Source organism: Sphaeramia orbicularis, chromosome 20, assembly GCF_902148855.1.
Source record: "Sphaeramia orbicularis chromosome 20, fSphaOr1.1, whole genome shotgun sequence".
NCBI lineage: Eukaryota > Metazoa > Chordata > Actinopteri > Kurtiformes > Apogonidae > Sphaeramia > Sphaeramia orbicularis.
Window position 1 is genome coordinate 40,636,446 of NC_043976.1, and position 24,224 is coordinate 40,660,669.

The 24,224-nt window shown below is 35.5% G+C and overlaps 1 pseudogene; it reads right to left on the reverse strand.

Moving 5' to 3' along the window:
* Positions 1-288: 288 nt before the first annotated feature.
* Positions 289-24,071, reverse strand: LOC115411336 (solute carrier family 22 member 17-like; annotated as a pseudogene).
* Positions 24,072-24,224: the final 153 nt, after the last annotated feature.

Below are 24,224 nucleotides of genomic sequence, written 5' to 3' on the forward strand. Positions count from 1 at the left end.
AAAAGAGAAATTTGGAGTTATGAGTATTTCCATGTTATTATGATAGTATTTTACTGGTCCTGCCCACTTGAGATTGAATTGGTCTGAATGTGGAACCTGAACTAAAATGTTTGTTAATATCTTTGTGTAATTTTTGCATTTCACAACTTCATCCCAAGGGCCAGACTGGACCCTTTGGTGGGCCGGATTTGGCCCCTGGGCCGCATGTTTGACACCTGTGGTCTAGATATTTGAGGAAATATGGTATGCATTTGTTTCCGTGGCAGGAAACCGACAAACATGATGGATGGCAGTTCGACTGAAATGCGATGATGATATGTTCAGAAGCCTGGAGTGTCTGGTAAGACCCATGCCCAGCGTCCGTCATCTGTCCCCGCCGTCTCGGCCTTATATTGCTCAGTCCTCCGTATGGACGTGACAGATGCTAAAGTTCTGGTTCTAGCTGGTTGTTCAGGTCTCTGGGTTGGGCGTGGCCAGCAGAGGCACATTGTCCCGCCTCCTCCTGCCCAGCGGGGGGCGTCGGTACTGCTCGCCGTCGGCCAGCGTCTGCGGCAGCGGCTTCCTCTTGCTCTCGGGCAGCAGCAGGATGGACAGCACCGCCAGCAGGGCCAGAGACGAGTAGACCACGTGGTGCAGGAAGTAGCCGTAGTGGTTCCTCAGGTCCATGAGGGGCGAGCTGAGGCGGCCCACGCAGCCCAGGGCGAGCACCGCCCCCACGCCGCTGCCCCTGCGGACACACAACGCCCCAGGGGTCAGCTGAGGTCACAGGTAACATACAACACCAAGAATGGAATGGAATTTGCTTTGGTTTTCTTTTGCGTCTTTTACCCCATTTTCCACTGAGTTGCATCTTTTTGGCTCATTTTCATCTTGTTACATGTTTTGCATAATTTTTGTGTCTTTTGTCATTTTTCATCTTCTTACGTTTTCCTCATTACATCTTCTTACATCATTTTTATCTAATATGCATCTTGTCTTTTACATTGTTTTCATCTTGCTACATATGTCGCGTCAATTCTATTGTTCTTGTTACGTTTCTACATCTTTTGTGTCGTTGTTCATTGATTTTCTTTTGCATCTTTTACCTTGTTTACATTGTTTTGTCTTGGTTTTTTAAATTGTTTTTCAGCTTGTTTAAATCTATTCACGTCATTGACGCTCACAGCTCAGCGACATCACAAATATCTGATAATTTTAAAGAATATGATCCATAAATACCAATATTGAACCCTGAACATGTACTGAAGTCAAATGAATCTAAAACGTCAGCTACAGGACCCATTTTACTTTGATATTTCACTGGATTTTTCATCCTTCATTTCTAAAAGAGCAGAAGCCCATTTATTACATAATATATGTGAGTATTCCTAGTTCATAGGCACTTTACCAAACATCAAAAAGTCCTCATCACTTATAGATATTGATGGAAATTCTGTCCTTCCACTGTCACAGTTTACTAAATTTTTCATGTTATGACTCATTATTGCAGTATTGGCTGCCCTACATTTACATTTTAACGTGTTTTCTGCAAAAATAATGAGGAAAGGACATTTTTTTTGCTACCTGACGATGGTGGGCATGATCTCTGCAGTGAAGAGGATGCAGAGCGACGCCGTGGCCTGGGACGAGAAGAGGCCGAGCACTGAGAACACGGTGATGGCCGTCTCACTGAGGTCTAGAAACAAAGAACAGCAGGCTGGTTAGATTCCACTGCAGCAAAAGACAAGTCTAGACCACTTTTATTCAGTCAAACATGCAGGGTTTTGAATACACGCCTCAACGTGAATTTTTAGACCATCAGTGCCTTCACAACTTTAACAGCACGTCGGCTCATTCTACTTACATTAATTCTGTTTAACTAACTCATTATTTGACTTGTTCATTATTGTTGTTGGTTTGGTTCAGTTTGTTTGTTTGATTATTAGCACTTTAGCGGCCAAACTATTGGTTGAATTCATACCAAATTGGGTTTATAGATTGCCAGTGACCCAGAAAAGACCTGATTACATTTTGGGAACAATACGTCAAAGTTCAAATTTTTTAATGAATTTTTTAAATCTTTTTTTTCTCCCATTTACTAATAATGGGCAAAATTTTAAATCTCTGTAAAAAACATCAATTTTGTTTCAATTTACGTCAGACTTGCCACATATATAGAGGCAGTTGATATGCTGCCATCAGCACATGCATAGACATGATGACATCAGCTGGACCGATGCCAAAATAAGCTACAATATGTGCGAGGAGCGGGGTTTGTTGTGCCTGGAACCACTTGTTTTCATTGTGTTTTTTATCAATTCAACAAATTCTGTAAAGCCCAGTGAGATGACCTTGTTGTGATATTTAGCACTACAAATAAAAGTGAACTGAACTGAATAAACCCATAAAGACCCAAACATCCACCAGTGACAAAACCATCTACTGATCTAAACTGTTCACAACCTATTGATCCATTAATCCTATCAATACGTGTAAATAATTGGTGTAAAATACAGTTTGTCATCTTTTCATGGCCATCAGATATGACCCATTTAGATGTTCAGAGGCTCTGTAGTTACTGTGGAAACATCGTTATCCTCTATAATATTGATTCACCAGTAAAACTCATGGAGTTGGATCACTGACAGTGGATGGACACACTGGGTTCATGTTCAGTTAATGAGAGATTTTACTGTAAAAGTGACTTTTTCTTCAGTTTCCTCTGTTTTTGAAATAACAACCCTCAACTTTTATCTGAGCTCTTGTGAACATCTACATCACAGGTGTCAAACATGCAGCCTGGGAGGCCAGAACCGGCCTGCTGATCTGCCTTGGCGTACATCTGTGCTCTCGAAGTGCTTTCCTAGTTGTATGAGTTTTTTGTTAGTTGACATGTTTGTCCTGAATGACTCTAGAGGGCATTTTTTTCACAGTGTTCTAATGATTTATTAGAAAAATTAGAATTAGAATTTTAAACTTTGTTGAGACTTTTTTTATATAATAAATTGTGCCATATTCACTAACACAGACTAAATGATGCAGATGAAGAGGAAACATTTCCCCACATGGATTCGAGCGTCCACAGTGATGCATGAGGCCTGACTGCTGTGACTTTGCTGCCACTGCAGTGTCCTACATAAACTGTGAGGTCACTGCAAAGTTTCTGCCACAAGGGGGCGACTGAGACCGAGGCAACAAAGGCTGTGATGTCTGATTCTACATCACGCCATGGGAACTCAACGCCGCCCAGAATGTATTTTTCCATGCGCAGAGTTTGCCGTCAGGTTTGGTTTTAATCTGCTTCCTACTGCATGAAGTGAACAGACGGTGGAAGTCAAGTCAACGAACATGTACCTTCATTCCTGTTGGGATTTAGTGGCATTAATCCCACTTTAAGCCCCACATATTAGAAGTTTAACAACAGGAGGTGATTCTGTGGAGATGAAAGTCCCATCAGCTCAGGTTATACTAATGTTTAGCTATTCCACAGAAACTAATAAAGATATAAACCAATGAATAACTGCATTAAACATCTGTGTGTCTATTAAATAAAAGGACTTCACCTGCTGATGAACATGACTGTGTAGTGCAGGGGTCACATTCAGCCCAAAATGATCTGAAATGAGCCGGACCAGTAAAATAATAACAGTGAAAAATGTAACATTACATTACGAAAATGTTTACATCTATAAAGTTTCCTTGAAAATGTAAATAATACAAATAATTTGAAATTTATTAGAAAAATAAGTGCAATTTTAACCATATTCTGCCTCAGTTTATCATTTACACATGTGCATTATAACTGACAGATCACAGCGGATCTACAAATACACAAAACATTTAATAACAGGCAGAATACTGGTAAAATTACACTTATTTCTGGTTGTTCATATTTGTTCAGGTTTTTTACATATTTTTGTGAAAGAATACTTTGTAAATGTCAACATTTTCATGTAATTTTACTTACATTTAAACTTTTTTTTTTTTTTTACTTGTAAAGTAAAACAAAGAGGAAAAAATTGGAGTCATTATTATTTTCAGGTAATTATGATAGTATTTGATTGATCTGAGCCACTTGAGCTTGAATTGGTCTGTTTTTGTGAAAGGATAGTTTGTCGACGTTTTCATGTATTTTTCACTTTTTTTTTTTTTTACACAAAACAAAGAAAATTTGGAGTTGTCATTATTTATAGGTTATTATGATCTGGTCTGATCCACTTGAAATCATACTGGTCTGTATGTGGAACCAGAAATAAAATTATTTTAACATCCTTGATTGCTAATATCTTAAGCGTAATTATTGCATTTCACAAATTCAACCCACGGACCACACTGGACCCTTCAGCGGGCTGGTTTTGGCCCACGAGCCGCATGTTTGACACCCGTGGTGTAGTGTTTGTGGTTGATGAAGGGCAAATATTAGTTACTGACACACAATCAATGATGGAGAATCCCAGCTCCATAAAGTAAAAGTCCTGCCGTGTGTTGGTTCTACATGTTCACTTAAAGGTGATTCCACTAATTATCCATCTGCCTGATTAGGAGTTGAGCTCATCCAAATGCCTGGTTCAGTGAATGGTTGGAACAAATACATGGCAAGACTTTTACTTTATGGAGCTGGGATTCTCACCACTGCACATAATAAGTGACTAAATATACAGTATATGGACAAAAGTATGTGGACACGTTGGATTCATGTGTTTGTTTTCTAACAGAGGTCTAGCATACAAAACAATAATGACAAATATTCATAATATATCATAATATAGTTTTATATTGTCATGAATATCATTGCATTGGTTAGTTTAGTTTAAATGTTATCTTTGCTTAAAATGCCTCAGAGATGGTTTGGACTTTCTCTCAACACTGTTTTTTTTTTTAATTCTTGACTACAATTTTAAATGTTCTACCTCTAAATTTCTAAAAACATTTTTCCTGCTCTGACTGTAATAATAATTGTCTACCATAACTACTCATCTACTTTCTTCACATCTCACTTAAAACAGATTAAACTTTAAGGAAATAATAATGTTTTTATCTCAGATCTGCATGAACAGGACATCTTACAGCTATAGACATGATGTGTCCCAATACTTTTGTCCATATAGTTTATCAGAATTTGGCCGTTGCTGTGACCTTCACTTTTTGCAAAAGCTAGAACACGCCATCTTTCTTTGATCTACTCTGGGAAGTCAAGGGACACGACATCCCGCCGCCACTTACACTCCATGAGTCCCAGGAGGATCAAAGAAGCCAGCCCGTCATCGTCATGGCGAGGAGCAGGATGCCACGGCGACCGCACCTGTCGACGGTCGCCCACAGCAACAGCCAGGCTCCGCCCCCCGCGCAGACAGACAGCAGGTAGGTCCAGTAGAAGCTGGGGGCGGTGCCTCTGACGTCACCCCGGAAGGAGCTGTAACAGTGACTGATGCCGTGAGAGATGAATCTAAAGGGGGCGGAGACAACAAACAGACGGGTTTTAAATAGAAAAAAAAAAAAACACACACCCAGGACGGTGAGGAAGGTGAATTCAACAACATGTCACTGATGAAATATGAGGCAGCAGCAGCAGGAACGTGCTGACTTCAGAAGGTTTCGATGACTTACGAGGTGAAGCCGAGCACACACATGTTCTTCCAGATGTTCCTGCTGTGGAAAAGCTCCGGGAAGGACAGGTGGGGCCGCGAGGGGGGGGACGACGGCTCCGAATCCAGCTCTGCAGAGACCACAACAGACAAAACAGGGGCTGGTGTTCAGTTCTGCAGCACAATCATGACCTGGTTTCTCAGAGAATCAATAGCAGACGCATGCACAAAACCACCATTTAATATGTGGGTCGGACCAGTACAATAAGAACACAATAACCTAGAAATAATGACGGCTCCAAAGTTAAGCATCAAATGTAATCAGAAATGTAATGAAATGAGCATCAAATTCAACTAAATGATCAATAAAATAAACTAAATAAGTATCAAAATGAACAAAAATGGACAAATCATCAATAAATGAACTAAATAAACATGAAAATAAACAAAAATTGACACAATAATTAATAAAATGAACTAAAACATGAAAATGAACAAAAAGTGACAAAATAATTACTAAATGAACTAAATAAACAAGAAAATAAAAAAATGACAAATTAAGATGAACTAAATAAACATGAAAATGAACAAAAATTGACAAAATAATTATAAAATGAACTAAATAATCAATAAATGAACTAAATAAACATGAAATGAAGAAAGATTGACAAAATAATTAATAAAATGAAGTAATAATCAATAAAATTAACTAAATAAAATAAACAAAAATTGAAAATAATTAATAAAGTGACCTAAATAATCAATAAAATGACTAAATAACATGAAAATGAACAAAATGGACAAAAATTAACTAAATCAACAAAATAATCAATCACATGACCTAAGATGCATCAAATGAACAATGTGAAACCCGTACATGTCTTATGTATATGCACTATATATAAGTGGACTAATTCCATAAGAGCTTTGATGTGATTTTTTAGGAAATATTGCTGGTGCAAAGTGATGTCAATCAAATGGGGGGGTGAGTTCAGTGACAGTGGGACAGAAAGGAGACCAACCCTTTGATCCAACTACAAACAATGAGACTAAACATCGAAGTCCATTTACACAAAACCTCTGGTCAATGTTCAGCGGTTTTATCCACGTACCTTAAATAAATCATGAATTATAATTGACCTTAGTAGTAGAATGATGGCTACTCTGGAAACGCTCCGCAATAAGTGTCATAAATTATTCAGGCGTCATAAACCGAGCCTCGGTTCAACCTGGCACCGACGCGCTAACGTAAACCGATCTGTTTGGAAATGACAGAACGCCAGCGCCGCCATTGAATCGGATTCAGTTACAAACCTGTGAAACTCTCGTCATCCCGAATGTCCCGTTGGAGTTTCTCCTCTCACTGAAGGAGTTCATGTCTCCAGATCGTTCAGAGAGGAGGAGCCAGCGAGGAGACTCTGGGAAAACTCCAGGAATACTGCACCAGGAAAATACAACGAAATACAGTTAAAACAAGATTAAAAAGAGAGGAAAAATGTAAGGAAATGAAGAGTGAAAACACAATGAAAAAACATGATGACCTAAAAGGAAATAATGAAAATATAAGAAAATATGGATGAAAACATGATGAAAAAAAAAACAAGAAACAAAGGAACTATAGTGAAAACAATCAAAAGAAAACGCAGAATGAAAACACGAAAATAATATAAAAATACAAAAACATGAAGAAAATACGAAATGAAATCACAAAGAAACTACAGGATGAAAATACAAAACATACACGAAGAAAATCTGGAATGTAAGTGCAACAAAAATCCGAAATGAAAACACGAAGAAAATACAGATTGAAAATACAGTGAAAAAGCTAAATGAGAACGCAATGAAAATACAAAATTAAATCACAAAGAAAATACGTAATGAAAACACAAAAAATGAAAACGCAATGAAATATGAAATTAAATCAAAGAAAAACATAATGAACACAATAAAAAAAAATACAAATGAAAACGCAATGAAAATATGGAATGAAATTACAAACATAAACGAAAAAAATATGGAATGTAAATGCAACAAAAATCCAAAATGAAAACACGGAGAAAATACGGATTGAAAATAAACACGCAGAAATACAAAATGAAAACACAAACAAAATACAAATGAAAAATATGGAATGAAAATATAAAAGATGAAGATAATACAGAATGCAAATGCAATGAAAATACGAAATGCCAACACGTTAGAAAATATGAAATGAAAACACGAAAACATAGGGAATGAAAACACAAAGAAAATGTGGATTGAAAACACAAGGATAATACGAAATGAAAACACGAGCAAATCCAGAATGAAGACACAATGGAAAAAACAATGAAAATACAGAATGAAAACAGTTTTTTTGTTTGTTTTTAATTTACTCCACTTTTTCTTTGAAGTATCACACATTTCGCAGTTTTTAAACAGTTCAGATGTTTTGGGCCGTCGTTCCACTTTCATGCCACGGTCTTTCTGTGCATGAATCCAGTTTTTCTTCCACCTGGTCCCTCGTTCATCTTGCTCTTGTCTGACTTCATTAGTTTGAGTTTTCGCTGAAGGCCTGTTTGGGACCAGGCCTTCGAGGCCTTCAGGGACCTTAAACAAAGCGTCCTAATGCATCCTGACCTGACTAAAAGCCTCCGGTGACGAGGGATTGGAATCAATACGATCAATCAAAGCTCTCAGCCGGTCGTCACTTTATCAACCGACAGATCCTTCACTCCATCGTCTCCTATTTTACTGGTTCTACAAACATGTGTCAACGTCTGCTCATTCACAAACACACACTAGTTTATGGAGCGATTCCAGAAGGATAATTTATATGTTCAGGCAGCGAAGACAGAAAATATTAAAGTGGATGGAAGTATTAGTATTTTAAAGGTGTCATAAAGGATTTGCAGATTTTCCTCTTCATGAGGTGAAGATACAAACAGGTATATTAATGGTCAGTTTTGGTAATTGGATTTTCTTTTCAGAAACTAAAGAAAAACTTGTGGTTAATTGATTTTCGTTTTAAAATAGAAGAATTAAAATTGAATATCAGGGTGCTTTTCTTTTTCAGTGTCAAAACAGATAAACCAAATTTAAAAAACAGATTGATTTTCATTTTCTCTTTCTAATACCAAAAAGAAACGTTATCAACCTGTCAGAAATGGAAAAAACAGACCTAAAACACCTGGGTTTTTTCATTTTCTGAGACCTGATGTGTCATTTTTAAAGAAAGAGCGCTAATGCCTTGGTCACAAAGATCTTACGAATGAGGGGTTTGTACGAAATCTTCCAGTTCGTTACGAAATCTGGACATCGTAGACATGCTCCCTCCACGAATGTCGACAAACTCCAGATTTAGTAGGTGTTTTCAAGTACATCGTGTAAATGATAAATTTACACTTAAATGGGCTGCAACGTAGTAGCATAAAATGGAAACATTAATACAATGCTGGGGCTTTTTTTTCCTTATGGTTTATAGATTAAGTGTAATTATTAATTAATAATAATGTTGTACTGATCATTTGTCTGTTACATTTATTAGTTTGTAGTAGTAGTAGTAGTAGTAGCAGTAGTAATAGTAGTAGTCGTAGCTATTTAATTGTAATTGACTTATTATGATAGTATTTTACATTGTTCTTTCATATCTTTAGTCTGTATATTGTCATTAATAAGTTGTTTTTCATTGCTGAAAAATATAAGCCCTCGTATTCTTTGTTTCCTTGAAAGTAAATCAGGTGAATGTTGATGTTTTATATTCAAATGGCCATGAATGTTTTATTTCTGTGACTACTACATCTGTCATTAACACATGTTAATACTCGTGTTTCTTTAGTTTTCCTCACAGATTTTTTTTCACATTGTAATAAATTTCACAATACTGATCCATATGGAAATAAATACCCTGATCATATTTCTATACTTCAGCTCTGATTTATATTGGTATCTTTCTTTACGATTTTTTGTGTTTTGTGTGTTTTGTTGATTAAATATGTGGTGAAATGTATTCTGATTCATTTAATTAGTGTTTGACTTTAATAATATATTTAATAAGACAGACTGTGTCGTACCCATAACTGAGGGAAGAGCGTTAGCGGCGCCGCTCCGGCCCCCAGGAGGCCCCTCCAGGACTGGCAGCCCACGCCACGGCGAGCAGCAGCAGCTCACCAGCCACCGTCATCATCCCGGCCAACATGGTGACGACCAGGCGGAGAGAGACGGCTCACACAGCTCCAGACCTGAAACACAACGTAGGTCAGTAAACGCAACATACCTGGCGCATGTAACACAGGTTAGACCACACCTCCAGATACTCACGGCTGATGTACAGAGTGAGGTAGACAACCGCACTCGCAGCCGCCAAACAGAAACGCATGACGATGGAAGATGGACGGGTACGGCGAACACACGACCAGGACGCCAAAGACCACGGACAAGGTCAATGAGGTCGGAGGGTCTTAGACCTGCCCAGTCTGCAACGAAAAACCCCACTTCAGACCAGGACGAACAGGTGTAACAGGAGATACATTCACCATAAAAACACCTAAAATACAGACTAGATTCAGACTGAGGAGAAAATATAGATGAAAATAAACACAATTTAAATGGACGAAAAGGATGTGAAAAAGACACAACAGGTCAAAAAACAACACACAAAAATAAATAATTATATGAAAATGACATAAAAGCATGCAATAAAACAAAATGACAAAAAAAAATTACAAAAAAGTGAAAAAATTCAAAAAACAAAAGACGAAAGTCTATGTAACTTAAATATGACAAAAAAATAACGTAAAAGATTGAAATTAAATTTTTTTTTAAAATAAAAAGGATAGAAATTACGTTCACAGCAGGAAAAGAAGTGACATGAAAAATAAAATTCTATTAAAGATGAAACAAGGAATAAAAACAATGCAAAAAAGGTGCAGAAAGATCAAACAAGACAAAAAAAAAAGCACAAAAAATATTTCAGAAAAGACAAAATGAACGACAGATTTCACAAAGATACGATAAGATAAGATTTTATTGGTCCCACCATGGAGGATTTATACAGTTGACCAGCAGGAAACACAAAAATAAAGGGCAGGGAAGACAGTAAACGGAAAATATACATTTGTGAAACATAAAATATACAGAGAAAAAAATATAATATATATAATAAATAAAATAAATGTATTAAATTTAGATTTTAAAATTTTTCTTGAAAAAAACAAACAAACAGAAGACCCACGTCCTCTGCACTTGACGTCATTGTATTTGCTTTGTATTACTGCGTATTTGTTGATACTCTGTTAGTTTTCTGCTGCCAACTGCTTCTAACACCTCGTCACTGTGGAATTAAAGCCGTGCCAGATGTGTCAGCTGATCCTAAATCTCGATCTGTGGAGGAAAGAGCGACTGCTGGCAGCCGTTGTAAATCCAAAAGAACTAATTTCATTCAAGCGTTAATGTCTCGTCTGCTTCGTGAGGATGTGAAACTGCAAGTTAAGACATGGACCTAAAGAATGAGGAACCAAAAAGAAACGAATTAAGCAGCAGAAACAGAAAGCACGACAGTGTGGGCATCAGCTGTGGCATAAGGTCAAAGGGTCACATCGGACCTTACCATGCTAAAAACTTACCATTAGTCGATAATAATCACAATTAATGACGAATAATTATTAACCTTAAGACCCATAGAACAACTTCTCCAGAGCATATCTGTACATTTTTTACATGCTAAGGTGACATTTTTTGGATAATTGTAATTTTATATACATCAATACAACTTTTATACCCCATATATTAATAATATTTGTAACAAATCTATACAAACTAAATAAATTGCAAAAAAAAAAAAAAAATTAAATAAACCACACACATATATCACATTTTTCTAAATACACACATCACAGCAGTATTGGTCAAAAGTATAAATGCAAAATAAGAAAATACACAGAAAAGCTATTCTGAGTGTCTGCATGAGTACATTTTCAACATATTCATTTTTATAAATTCTAACATAAGCATGTTCATTCAGAAAGAGATGTTTAGAACCACTGTAAATAGTGTATTTGATTGCACATGTCATATTTTTGCGACTTACACCTTTTTCTATATATTTATGTCTGATTGTATAAGTATGTTGATGAAAAATTATAGTCATAAATAGTATAAACGATAAGGAAGGTCGTATATAATTCAAAGTTATAGCAAATTGGAATATTATAGTTAAATGGGTTAATATTAAGCACATATGTAGTGGGTTAAGATGTAGAATATATATATATATATATATATATATATATATATATAATATATAGGTGTGTGTGTGTGTGTGTGTGTCACAGTAGAGATTGAAATCCAGTAGGATTCGTAATCCTACTAGGAGGATTTGTAATCGTACTAGGACAGATAGGAATTTTAGTTTGTCCTAGGACAAACTGAAATTCCTATCTGTCCTAGTACGATTACAAATCCTACTAGGACAGATTGAAATTTTAGTTTGTCCTAGGACAAACTGAAATCCTACAAGAAATTAGGATCTGAAGATTAACCCTAACCCCCCCCCCCCCCCCCCCCCCCCCCCCCCCCCCCCCCCCCCAACCCTAACCCTAGGACAGATAGATTTCCGTTTGTCCTAGGACAAACTAAATTCCTATCTGTCCTAGTAGGATACGAATCCTACTGGATTTTAATCTCTACTATGATTGATCTACTGTGTGTGTGTGTGTGTGTGTGTGTGTATGTGTATATATATATATATATATATATATAATATATATATATATATATATATATATATATATGACTGATATAAACATAAATACTTGTTGTATTAAGCTAAATTCATATAGTTGTGTGTTTTTATTGTACTGAGTTGAATTTGTGAAAAGAATGAATAAGCTTTTGTTTTAGCAGACTCCATTAGAATGCATTATGGAAATTATATATCTTTATGCATTTATTTATAGTATTGTTCTACATATTAAAAAATGTTTAATTCATTCATCTATTCTGAAGTTTCAACAGTAGCTCCGAGACTCTTTTAAATTGGAATATGGAAGTGGAACTTGTCCACTTACATTGAAAAAATATTATTAATCCGTTCTACTTGGCTGTAATTCTACCGATATCTAAAAACAGATACTAAATTCGGAGTGTGGACGCTCATTAAAACAGAGTTAAAGGCTGATTTTTGGTCTTTAGCTGCGAATAGGAGGTCATTCGGTTAGTTGTAAAGGTTAAAGGAAAATTCAGTCTCTGCATCCTAGCTTTAGCATTAGCAATGAGTGGAGCCCGGGTGCCGTAAAACTAATTTAATTTTTGTAACAGCCTAAATAGTGGTTCACAGAACATGAAATAAAAGACGTAGGAATGAAACTAGATGTTACAAATCCACATTAAAAGGCTTGGATTAACGTTATCTACATACAGATGCTAAAGGAAATGCTGCTATAGGGCGGAGGTTAGCTACCTGTCGGCGGCGTAGCCCAGACCCAGACATCCGGTCAGGACCCCCAGGATGAAGCAGACCTCCTCCACCGGGACCAGCCAGTACTGAGCACAGACCAGATCCCACTGGACCAAGACAGAAGGACAGAACCGGTCAGGAACCCGCATAGAACCAGGCTCATACAGGTTTCCATTCAGAGCTGTTAGCATCAGCGCTGCTAAGCTAACAGGTTATGTCAGTGAATGTTTAGTATCGTTCTGCACTTGAATGTTTGGTTTAAAGGAGTGATATTTAGCTTTTTTTAATGGAATTATGCATTTTCAATCATTTCTCTGTGGTCTATATAAACTGGAAATGCTCTGCTTGGGTCTAAATTCTTCATTAATTCAACTCCACAGGTCCATCTTCAACACCATTTCTGAGTAATGACACCAGAAATGTGGTTTGGAGCGCTGGCCCTTTAAATGCAAATGAGCCACTTTAGGCCCCGCCCCCTCCAGTTGTTGATTATGCTGCTCTGTCCCGTTCAGACACTTACGTTCATTTATTTTGGGATTGCAGCAATACCATACATTTTGGATTGATTCAATAATTTTATAAACACAAAAACTGATCTTTGTGTAACTGAACTTTCAACACATTTTATTTGGCCTATCACACATTGATAAAATAACTTCAGAAAAAGATATATTATCGACCTTTTGATTATTTTTGCCAAATTTCACATTCATTGCTCCAAATTTGCACATCAGCGTCCAAACATCACTGTTTTCAAAGCCCTTTTTTCCAATTACGTAGACAATTTGAGAAACGGTATAAATTCTAAAGCAAATAAAACAAAACAAAAAAAAAGTCAAATGTATAATCTTATTCAATTAGTATAATTCTATTTATTCCTCGAGCATTTTTTAAAAAAAATTTTATTACATTTTTATTTATTTATTTATTTATTTTCTTTCCTAATGTTTTTACTACATGTATTTCTCTATATAATGTAAAAGATTTTGTGAATTATGGAACTTTCTACCCTTGTTTGTTGTATACTATTATGTATATTTACGGTTCAAAAAAAAAAAAAAGACACTTGTGTTCATTAATGCAACCAACAACTGAACTTTGGACATATTTTCGTAACAGCTGCTGCTGCTGACAAACAATTATGGGGGGTTTTTTGTTTGTTTTGTTTTTTTTAATTGAACAATGAACATTATATATACATAATAGTATACAACAAACAAGGATAGAAAGTTTCATAAGTCACAGAATATTTTACATTTCAAATATATAGAATACATGTAAGTAAAAACTTAGTAAAAAAGAAAAAAAAATAGCTCGAGGTATAATAGAAATTATACAAATTAAATAAGATTATACAGTTGACTTTTTTTTTTTGTTTATTTGCTTTAGAATTTATGATGTTCCTCAAATTGTCCACACAATTGGAAAAAAGGGCTTTAAAAACAGCAATGTTTGGATGTTGGTGTGCAAATTTGGAGCAATGAATGTGAAATTTAGCAAAAATAATCAAAAGGTTGATAATATATCTTTTTTCTGGAGTTATTTTATTAATTTGTGATAGGCCAAAAAAAATGTGTTGAAAGTTCAATTTACATGAAGAGTCAATTTTTGTATTTATAAATTATTTAAATCAATCCAAAATATATGCGTGTAGGTGCAATCCTAAAATAAATGACACATTGTTTCCTTCGCGTTGCTGCAAAAAGGACAAAGAGTATCAATAATTTTTTTTTTATATTTTACAAATAATTATGCCGTACTCGGAGAAATGTTCATGTCATGTTGTAACCTAGTTATAAACGTAAATTACGATAGATAGATAGATAGATAGATAGATAGATAGATAGATAGATAGATAGATAGATAGATAGATAGATAGATAGATAGATAGATAGATAGATAGATAGATAGATAGATAGATAGATAATAGATAGATAGATAGATAGATAGATAGATAGATAGATAGATAGATAGATAGATCGATAGATATTGACGACAAACCTGAAAAATTACATCATGACATCTTTAGTGGCTGTATCTTGTACTTTGAAAGCTTTAATATTCTTATTTTCTCCACATTTTCCCACTTTTTAATGATTAGTTTCTTTGTTGTCTGCTCTTTTGTGTTATTATTGTATATTTATGTCTACATTTTCATTTTTTTCCCTCTTTATTATCTTCTTTATCATTCTTTACTGTTAAGACAAATTTTGTTGTATCTCAGTGTGTGATGACATAAATCTGTTCTGATTAGTTGAGGACCTACATATAATCAAATACAAACCATAATGCTGCTTAATGTATATATGAAATTATATTGGTTTTAATTAGAAAACATGTACTTTTTTTAGAATGATACTGACTACAGGTAAAAAGCTGAAAGAAAAAATAGTTATGATATACGTCATTTAATCTTAAAACGTTTATCCTCATGGGTTGAGTTTATTAATACACAGTAGACATTTTAACTGAAAGGAGCATTAATGTGAGTTATTTTTAATTAAATGTAGGCATTTTTTCTTATTTTTCTATTCTGTTTTATGATTAACTATTTTTTCTGTCTTTTTGTTAATCGTAACAAAAGTGAACAATCAGACTTATTTTGATGCATTAAATAAAAGTGGAAAAAAACAAAAACCAGATGAAAATAATCATATACACACACGTGACAGAAATAGAACCTAAAAAACCACCATAAAAACAAAACCTCGACAACAGGCCTTGAACACATCATCTGCCGTCACATCAGCCTTTTAATCGCATTAAACCAAACCACTGATCTGCAGAACAGCTGAGCTCTGCCAACGCCAACGCCGGTCACATGACACACAACACAACACATGTGGGCGGAGTCATACGGGTGGAAGGACTCGACAACAGGGCGAGGAAAATGTAAACAGGCATGTTCGGAAACAGCCCGGACAAGTTTTACGAGTTCAGGTGTGAAACATCAGGTCTGAGGACCCGGGACAGACAGGAACTCGCCTTTGTTTGGCCTTAGTTTGTGTTCCATCTGTGGTTTTATTGGTCTTTTCACATCGTGTATTTTCTGTCTTTTTGCATCTTTTCTGTCTTTTAGACCTAGTTGCGATATTTTATGTCTTCTTGCAAATTTTTGTTTAGTTGCATTACTTTCATGTTATTGTGTCATTTTTGTCTTTTTTTTTTAATTATTGCAACTTTTGTCTTCGATCATTTTCATATTTTTGTGTCTTGCAACTTTCCTCTTGTTGCGACATTTGTCTTGTTTCTTCTTTTGTATTGTTCCGATATTTCATCTTGTTACGAGTTTTGTCTTATTGCATAATTTTCGTCTCATTGGGTCTTACTTTGATCTGCTTTCATTTTTTTGTTTTTTTTGCAACTTTCATCTTGTTGCAACATTTTCTTCTTGTCATGAATTTTGCCTTGTTGCATCATTTTTATCTTTTTGCGACTTGTCTAGTTGCATTTTTGTTGATACTTTCACCTTGTTATTTTTCATCTTGTTGAATCATTTGGGTTTATTTGGTCTTACTTTCATCTTGCTTTCATTTTTCATTTTGTTGCGAACTCATCTTGTTGCAATCTTTTCCTCGTCTCGTGACTTTTTGCCTTGGTGCGTCATTTTTTTCTTTTTGCGACTTGTCTAGTCGCGTCTTGTTGCATCTTTAGTTGTTACTTTCATCTTGTCATTTTTCATCTTGTTGCATCATTTTGGTTTTATTGGGTTTCAGTTTCATCTTGCTTTCATGTTTTCGTTTTGTTGCGACTTTTGTCTCGTTGCAATATTTTCCTCTTGTCGCGACTTTTGCCTTGTTACGCTATTTTTATCTTTTTACGACTTGTGTAGTTGCGCCTTCTGATACTACTTTCATCTTGTTGCATCATTTTGGTTTTATTGCGTCTTAACTTTCATCTCGCTCATTTATGGATTTGTTGCAACTTTTGTGTTGTGTCTTTTATTGCAACTTTCATCTTGTTACAACTTTTGTCTCGTTATGCCATTTCATTTTACTGGGTTGTTATTTTCATCTTGCTCTCATTTTTCCCCATTTCGCTGTAACTTCTTTTTGTAGTTGCGATTTTTTTCATCTTATTGCAACCTTGTCTTGCATCATTTTCATCTTATTGCAACTTTTGTCTAGTTACAATTTTTTTTGCCTTGTTGCATCATTTTTATCTTTTTGCGACTTGTGTAGTTGCATCTTTTGTACTTTCATCTTGTTGCATCATTTTGGTTTTATTGGGTCTCATTTTTCATTTTGTTGCAACTTTTGTGGTGTCTTTTGTTGCGACTTTCATCTTGTTACAACTTTTGTCTCGTTGTGGCATTTTCATTTTACTGGGTCTTATTTTCATCTTGCTCTTATTTTTCCCCATTTTCCTGTAACTTTTTTATCTAGTTGCAATTTGCTCGTCGTATTGTGACCTATGTCTGCATCATTTTCATCTCGTTGCAACTTTCATCTAGTTACGATTTTTTTCGTCGTGTTGCATCCATCACTTTTTTTCCATCTTGTTTGTTTCCATCTTATATCACGTCTTTTCCTGATCCGGTTCACCTGGTGGATCCTGGACCACGTAGACCAGAAGACCTGATCCCAGTCCTGGACCCTTCATCTGTTTCCACTCCATCTACACCAGTGACTTTACAACCATGTGGTTTATTCAGTTTTCTTTGCCTCTTCTGGCCGTTAATATTGAACCACATCATCATCTTCATCTTCTTCAGTGGGACTTTGTTCGTGGAGTTGAAGGAGTCGTGGTGAATCTGAATCGTTGAGCGGTTTCTGATCATGTGTTGAAAATGTTCCTTTACTCAGTTGATTCATTGAGGACGGACCGTCGACCAGGACCACATGATGTTCATTAACGTATCGATGCGAGGCGGCGTTCGGTTTCAGTCTGAGCGACCGCTGATTATTGATCGGTGGCAGAAGGCGAAGCTGATCGGAGGTCAGTTTCCCATTTCCTGCTTCCTGCCACCTCAGCAGCCGGCACCAGAGGAACGGAATCATCATGACAGGAAAAGCTAAACCAGAGTTACGATCCGAAGCGTCCGCCTCCGCCCTCGTTTCTGACGCGGACGCCTCCCGGGTGGGCGTGGCATCCTGCCCTTTTACCTGTGTCCGACAGGATGGGCGTGGTTCCCACATCACTGGGTCAGAAATGAAACCAGAACCACAGGAAAAACCAGGACGTTACAGACCACAGCGGCTCTGTTACTGTAAAGAATCTGCAGATGTTTACATTAAACCAAACCAGAACCAGAGCCCAGATCCTGACCCACCAGTTTCAACATTTATGTGCTTTTGTATCAGTTTTATTTATTTTCCAAACTACTGAAAACATTTTTCTGTTCTCATTTTACAGATTATAACGCAAATGAATTCTATGAATAATGATTTTTTTAAACGGCGCATATGGATAAGGCCAAGGAATTTGACCAAAAATACTAGAATGATAAAAATTCAGATTCAATATTAATAGAATTCGTGGTAAGAATTAGATTTTTGGTTTGAGTTAAATTTAAAAAAAAAAACAAAAAAAAAACAGATGTTTTATTTGTGGTTTTAAATGAGTTGAAATGATCTATATGATCCAACAAAATGAAAAAAATGACATAAAAAGACACAAAACATTAAAAAAAAAAAAAAAGGTAAAAGATGCCAAAAAATTTTTTAACAAAAGACACAAAACGAAAACAGAAAAGACACAAAAAAAAAAATCAAAAAGGATGCAAAACACATTTTAAAAAAAAAAAAAGCCAGAAAACAACGAAAAAGCCACAACAGTAATATGAAGAATGCAAAACAATTCAAATGACATAAAAGATGCAAAACAACGAAAACCATGCAGATGAAGAAAAATAAAAACATGAAAGACAAGAAAAGAGCTGCAAACAAAATGTAAAAGACTAATATATATATATATATGTGTGTATATATATATATAGTATATATAATACTATAAACAAAACAAACAAAAAACTACATAAAATCTGCAAAACAATGAACAGAATATAGAGGATGCAGTGAAAAACAACAGAATGTGTGAAAAAATGACAAAAGACACAAAACAACAAAACTACACAAATGTAAATGATGCCAACTACAAAAAATGTGACAAACTTAAAGGATGCAAAAAAAAAAAACTCCACAAAATAGAGGCAAAAAATACAATAATATAAAGACACAAAAAAACAAAATGAAGACAAAAAAGCAAAACTATGAAAAAAATAAAAGAAAAATATAGAAGAAGCAAAAGATGAAAACAATATAAATGACAAAATACAACAAATTGTAAATGATGTAAAAGATACAACAAAACAAAGGATTACTGTAAAAATAAAAAATAAAAAAAACAACAGCATTAAAGATGAAACTACATAAACATGTCACAAAAGATGCAACGGGATAAAATATGTAAGTTTTTTTTTGTTTTTTTTTTTTTTTCGTGTTCAGAACATTTGCGAAATCTGGAGGTCAAACAGTCAAACGAATCGTAAAATATACTCGAGTTCGTCTATTTCTAGATTATTTCAGAACTGAGGATGAAACCTGGGTTTGCGTCTGCAGGCGTTTACCATTTCCTTCCACACCTCAGGAAAAAATGCAACCAGACCAGATGGTTTCATGACACGTGACCACCACCAGCATCATCATCATCATCACCATCACATTCCAGACGTTCAGGTCTTTGTGTCGACCTGAGATCATTTATCAAAAGTAAATGTTCCTTTAGACCAAAGACGGGAGGTGTTTAACAGGTGAAAGGTCAATTATTGTTGTTCCTGAGTCACATGTTCAAAGAAATGACAGGTTTCACTGTTAATTAGTCAGTTATTTAATTAATCTGTCAGTTATTTCCTCATTTAACACATCAGTGATTTGGTTTTTATAAAATGACCCCAAACGTCTCCTTTAATCACAACTGACAGTCTCAGCGACTGTCACAGAAAACAAAAACGGAAAATGATGGTATTTAAAAGATTGTGTTTCCATAGATGAACTGTACATAACCTGGTATTTTCTCTTTCCGCTTCTGAAAATAAAAAAATAAAATAAGATGAGATGGTCACTGTACTTTATTTGTTCATTTTGAGTGAATTCGCCTTTAAGAATGTTCACAAAATGAACAGAATCAACCAAAAATTAATGACATCATCAATAAATGAACCAAACTCAATAAAGAAAAATTACCAAAATCACCCTAAACTTGGCAAAGCCAAGTTAAATCAACAAAAAGGACCAAAAATTGACAAAATAATCAACAAAAGGCGATAATAATGCAATGTTAATAAGAAAAAATGAGGTAGTCAAGAGATTGGAAGAAGTTTTTAAAAAATGTACAAAACATTAACAAAAAAGGGGGGGGGGGGACATTCATGAAATAATCAAGAAAGGATGAGAAAATAACCAAAAAATAAATAAATAAATAAATAAATATGGATAAAAATAGACAGTGACAGTAATGAACAGAAATGAACAAAGTAATAAAAAAAAACTGACAGCAAAAAAAAAAAAGCAAAAATAAATAAAACACAAAAATTCATATAAATCCACAAAATAAAAAAAAATGAAAGGAAATTAAAAAAAAAAAAAAAGAAATGAACAATAACTAACAGAACATTAAAGAAATTGTACACAAATTAACAAAATAAACATAAATCAACAATCAAGACAATGAAAGAAAATTTACAAAATAAATACAGAAATGGATAAAAAATTAAATAAAAAAAAACATTGAAGAAATGAAATGCAAATATCAATCAAATAATCAACAAATACATTAAAGATGAAAAACAACTGAACAAAATGATCAATGATCAGATGAAAATTGACAGATTTCTGCACTGGAATCAGGAAATATTTCCCTTAAAATAAAAAAAAAGTAAGGTTTATGAGTGGTGATCGATTGAATGGTTGATAATTAATCGATTAATCAAATAATTATTGCTGACATTTGAGCTACTAAATAATCTTGTTTTTGCTTTTATTCTAACTCAGATTCAACCGTTTAGGTCCCTGATGAAATGTACAAACTGTCAGTCAAACCACAAGGCCTCCGCCCAGACGTAACAAGGCTCCGCCCAGATGTGGTTTAACCGACGTCATGAAGAGGCAAAGAAATAACAAATATGGGGGAAAAAAATCAGGATTCAACTACAGGGATTTAACTGAAAACACCAATTCATCAACTCACGTCAAATAAGGAACCCAGTGAATTGATGACAGATTAATACTGAACCACTGGGATAACTGATCATATTTAATCTAATAAAAACCACTGAAGTTCACTGAAAGATGAGTTAGAGTTAATCTGCCGTCGGTGTGTTAAAGACAGGAGCTTCCAGTGTCAGGTACTAATTTGTGCATCTGTGTTTAAGTTTAGCTGCGCGTTGCAAAAAACGCAGACGGCATGTTCAGCAAGACCATCCTGTACATAAATAAAAGATAAAAAAGAAAGTTTTCAGCGTTTCAAGGCTTTAAATTCGTACGTAAACAAAGAAAGACCAGACAAAACTCTGTTCAGGTGCACGAGATAAATCAGGAAAAACCAAGTCATTTCAGTTTGAGCTCTGCGACCTCAGAAAACACTCCAAAAAGTTAAGGTTTTTAGGGGTTATTACTATTCTTTATTATTATATTATTATCATTATCATCATCATTATTATCATTATTATTCATCATCATCATTATCATCATCATTATTATCATTATTATTATCATTATTATTATCATTATTATTATCATTATTATTATTACTACTGCTCTGTGAGGTGTGGTTCTACATCATCCAGAGTGATGAGATGTTATTGTTATTGATGACAAATTTCAGTACCAGTTTATAGACGTCATGTCTCCGACGGACAGTGGCTCGTGTTAAACCGTCATGTAATATTTAAGTTTTTTTTTTCATTTGTTTATTCTCCACTGAAGTTGTTCTTTTATGGATAATGTAATGAAGAACCCAAACAACTCAACAGTTATTTTAACTTATCTGTTTATCAGAGTTATGAAGAGTTATTTGTATCTTTGAAACAAAAGTTGAATCAGTAACAGTAAAAATAAAAGTGTCAGTCAACATATTAGCGCATCTGTAACAAGAACCAGAGTGAAACCCAGAGTTAAATATAGTATAGCAGAGTTAAATCCAGAGTTACATCTAGAGAATGAGCATTAAGTCTAGAGTTAAATCTAGCGACACAGAGTTAGAACCAGAGTCAAATTTAGAGAATCAGAGGTAAATCTAGAGAACCAGAGTTAAATCCAGAATTACATCTAGTGAAGCAGAGTTAAATCCAGAGTTAAATCTAGTTGCATCTAAAGAGCAAGCATTAAATCTAGAGTTAAATCTAGAGAACCAGAGTTAAATCCAAAGTTACATCTAAGGAACCAAAGTTAAATCTAGAGAACCAGAGTTAAATCCAGAGTTACATCTAAGGAACCAAAGTTACATCTAGAGAACCAGAGTTAAATCTAGAGAACCAGAGTTAAATCCAAAGTTACATCTAAGGAACCAAAGTTAAATCTAGAGAACCAGAGTTAAATTCAAAGTTACATCTAAGGAACCAAAGTTACATCTAGAGAACCAGAGTTAAAGCTAGAGAACCAGAGTTAAACACAGAGTTACATTGAGAGAACCAGAGTTAAATCCAGAGGTAAATCTAGAGAGCCTGAATTAAATCTAGAGAACCAGAGTTAAACCTCGAGAACCAGACTCATCTATTTTCTATTATTTTTTATTTTCTATTTCTTTTCATCTATTTCTACTTATTTATTTATTTATTTATTTATTTATATGAGTGTCATGTCACTTTTATGGTTCATATAACTAAATTGACCAGTGTACAAATTTAAAAAAATGATATTAAAAACTGTATATATACACATTAACATTAACTAATAGTAACAAGAACAGTCTTAACCATAAACTTAACCAACCACGTTCATAAGTTAGACTGAAACAGACCAATATTAATGATCAAATAAAGTTCCATGAAAATGTTCACATGTACAAACTATACTTTCAGAAAAAATACAAACAACCTGAAAATGTCTTCAGAGAAATAGCTGGCTTTATAACGACATTCTGTCTGTTATTGAATGTTTTGTGTATGTGTCGATCCACTGTGATCTGGAAGTTATAATGAACATGAGTAAATGATAAACTGAGGCAGAATATTGTAAAAATTACACTTATTTTTCTAAAGAAATTTCCAGGATGCTCATGATATTCACATTTTGAAAGGATACTTTGTAATTGTGAATGGTAATTTTACTTTTTTTCTAATAATTTTATTTTTTCAACAGACAACCTAAGCCCATTTGTACATCATGTCTGAAAATCAACAGTGTTAATGGATGAAATTTAACATCCACATGTTCTGTATAAGTTCACTGTTTAGATAAAAACAAAAACAACTGTTCTTAAAGGAAGGGTACTTTGACTTGTTCAGTTTGGAGTTGAAATTAATTATAGGTTATTATTTTACTGGTCCACTCCTTGACACCCCTGCCAATAAACCATCGGTCAGACCCGTACCAGGACCAGGACCTACCGGACTCCTACCTCGGTCACGATGTTGTTCCTCAGCCCCTCTGTGACGTTGTAGTCCCACCCGGCCTCACAGTCCACCACGGCCGACTGGCTGCCGTTGGCGTACTGTTTACACTGGGACGGGCCCCCGGCGTCCCCGGGCCGGTCCCCCTTCACCCAGGGCAGGGAGGCGTTGAGGACGTCGACGGGCAGCGGCGAGGGGCCCGGCAGGTGGCAGTGGTGGGGGGGGGACAGCGTGATGAGGGCGTCGGAGGACAGAAGGAAGGCCAGGAAGAGGTTGGGCAGGATGGAAGAGGAGCGATCCAACACCCGCTGCTTCTTCCGCCCCAGAGCCAGGACCATCACCTCACCGGTGGGGGGCAGCGACGGCGGGACGGGGAGGGACGAGGACGACGGCGCCGGGGACGAGGGGACGGGGGAGGAGGGCAGGGACGGAGGGGGGCGGGGCACGGGGACGGGGACACCAGAGGGGGAGAGTCCGGAGACGTCATGGTCTGGAGGTTAAAGGTCTGGAGTTCTGGAGGATCTGGAAAAGTCTGCAGAAGAAACGAAACACAGAGACTGTTAAAGACACGACGATAAACGAGGACACACACTGTAACTCCAAACCAAACTTTAACCATGAACCAAACTTTAACCATGGACCAAACTTTAACCATGGACCAAACTTTAACCATGGA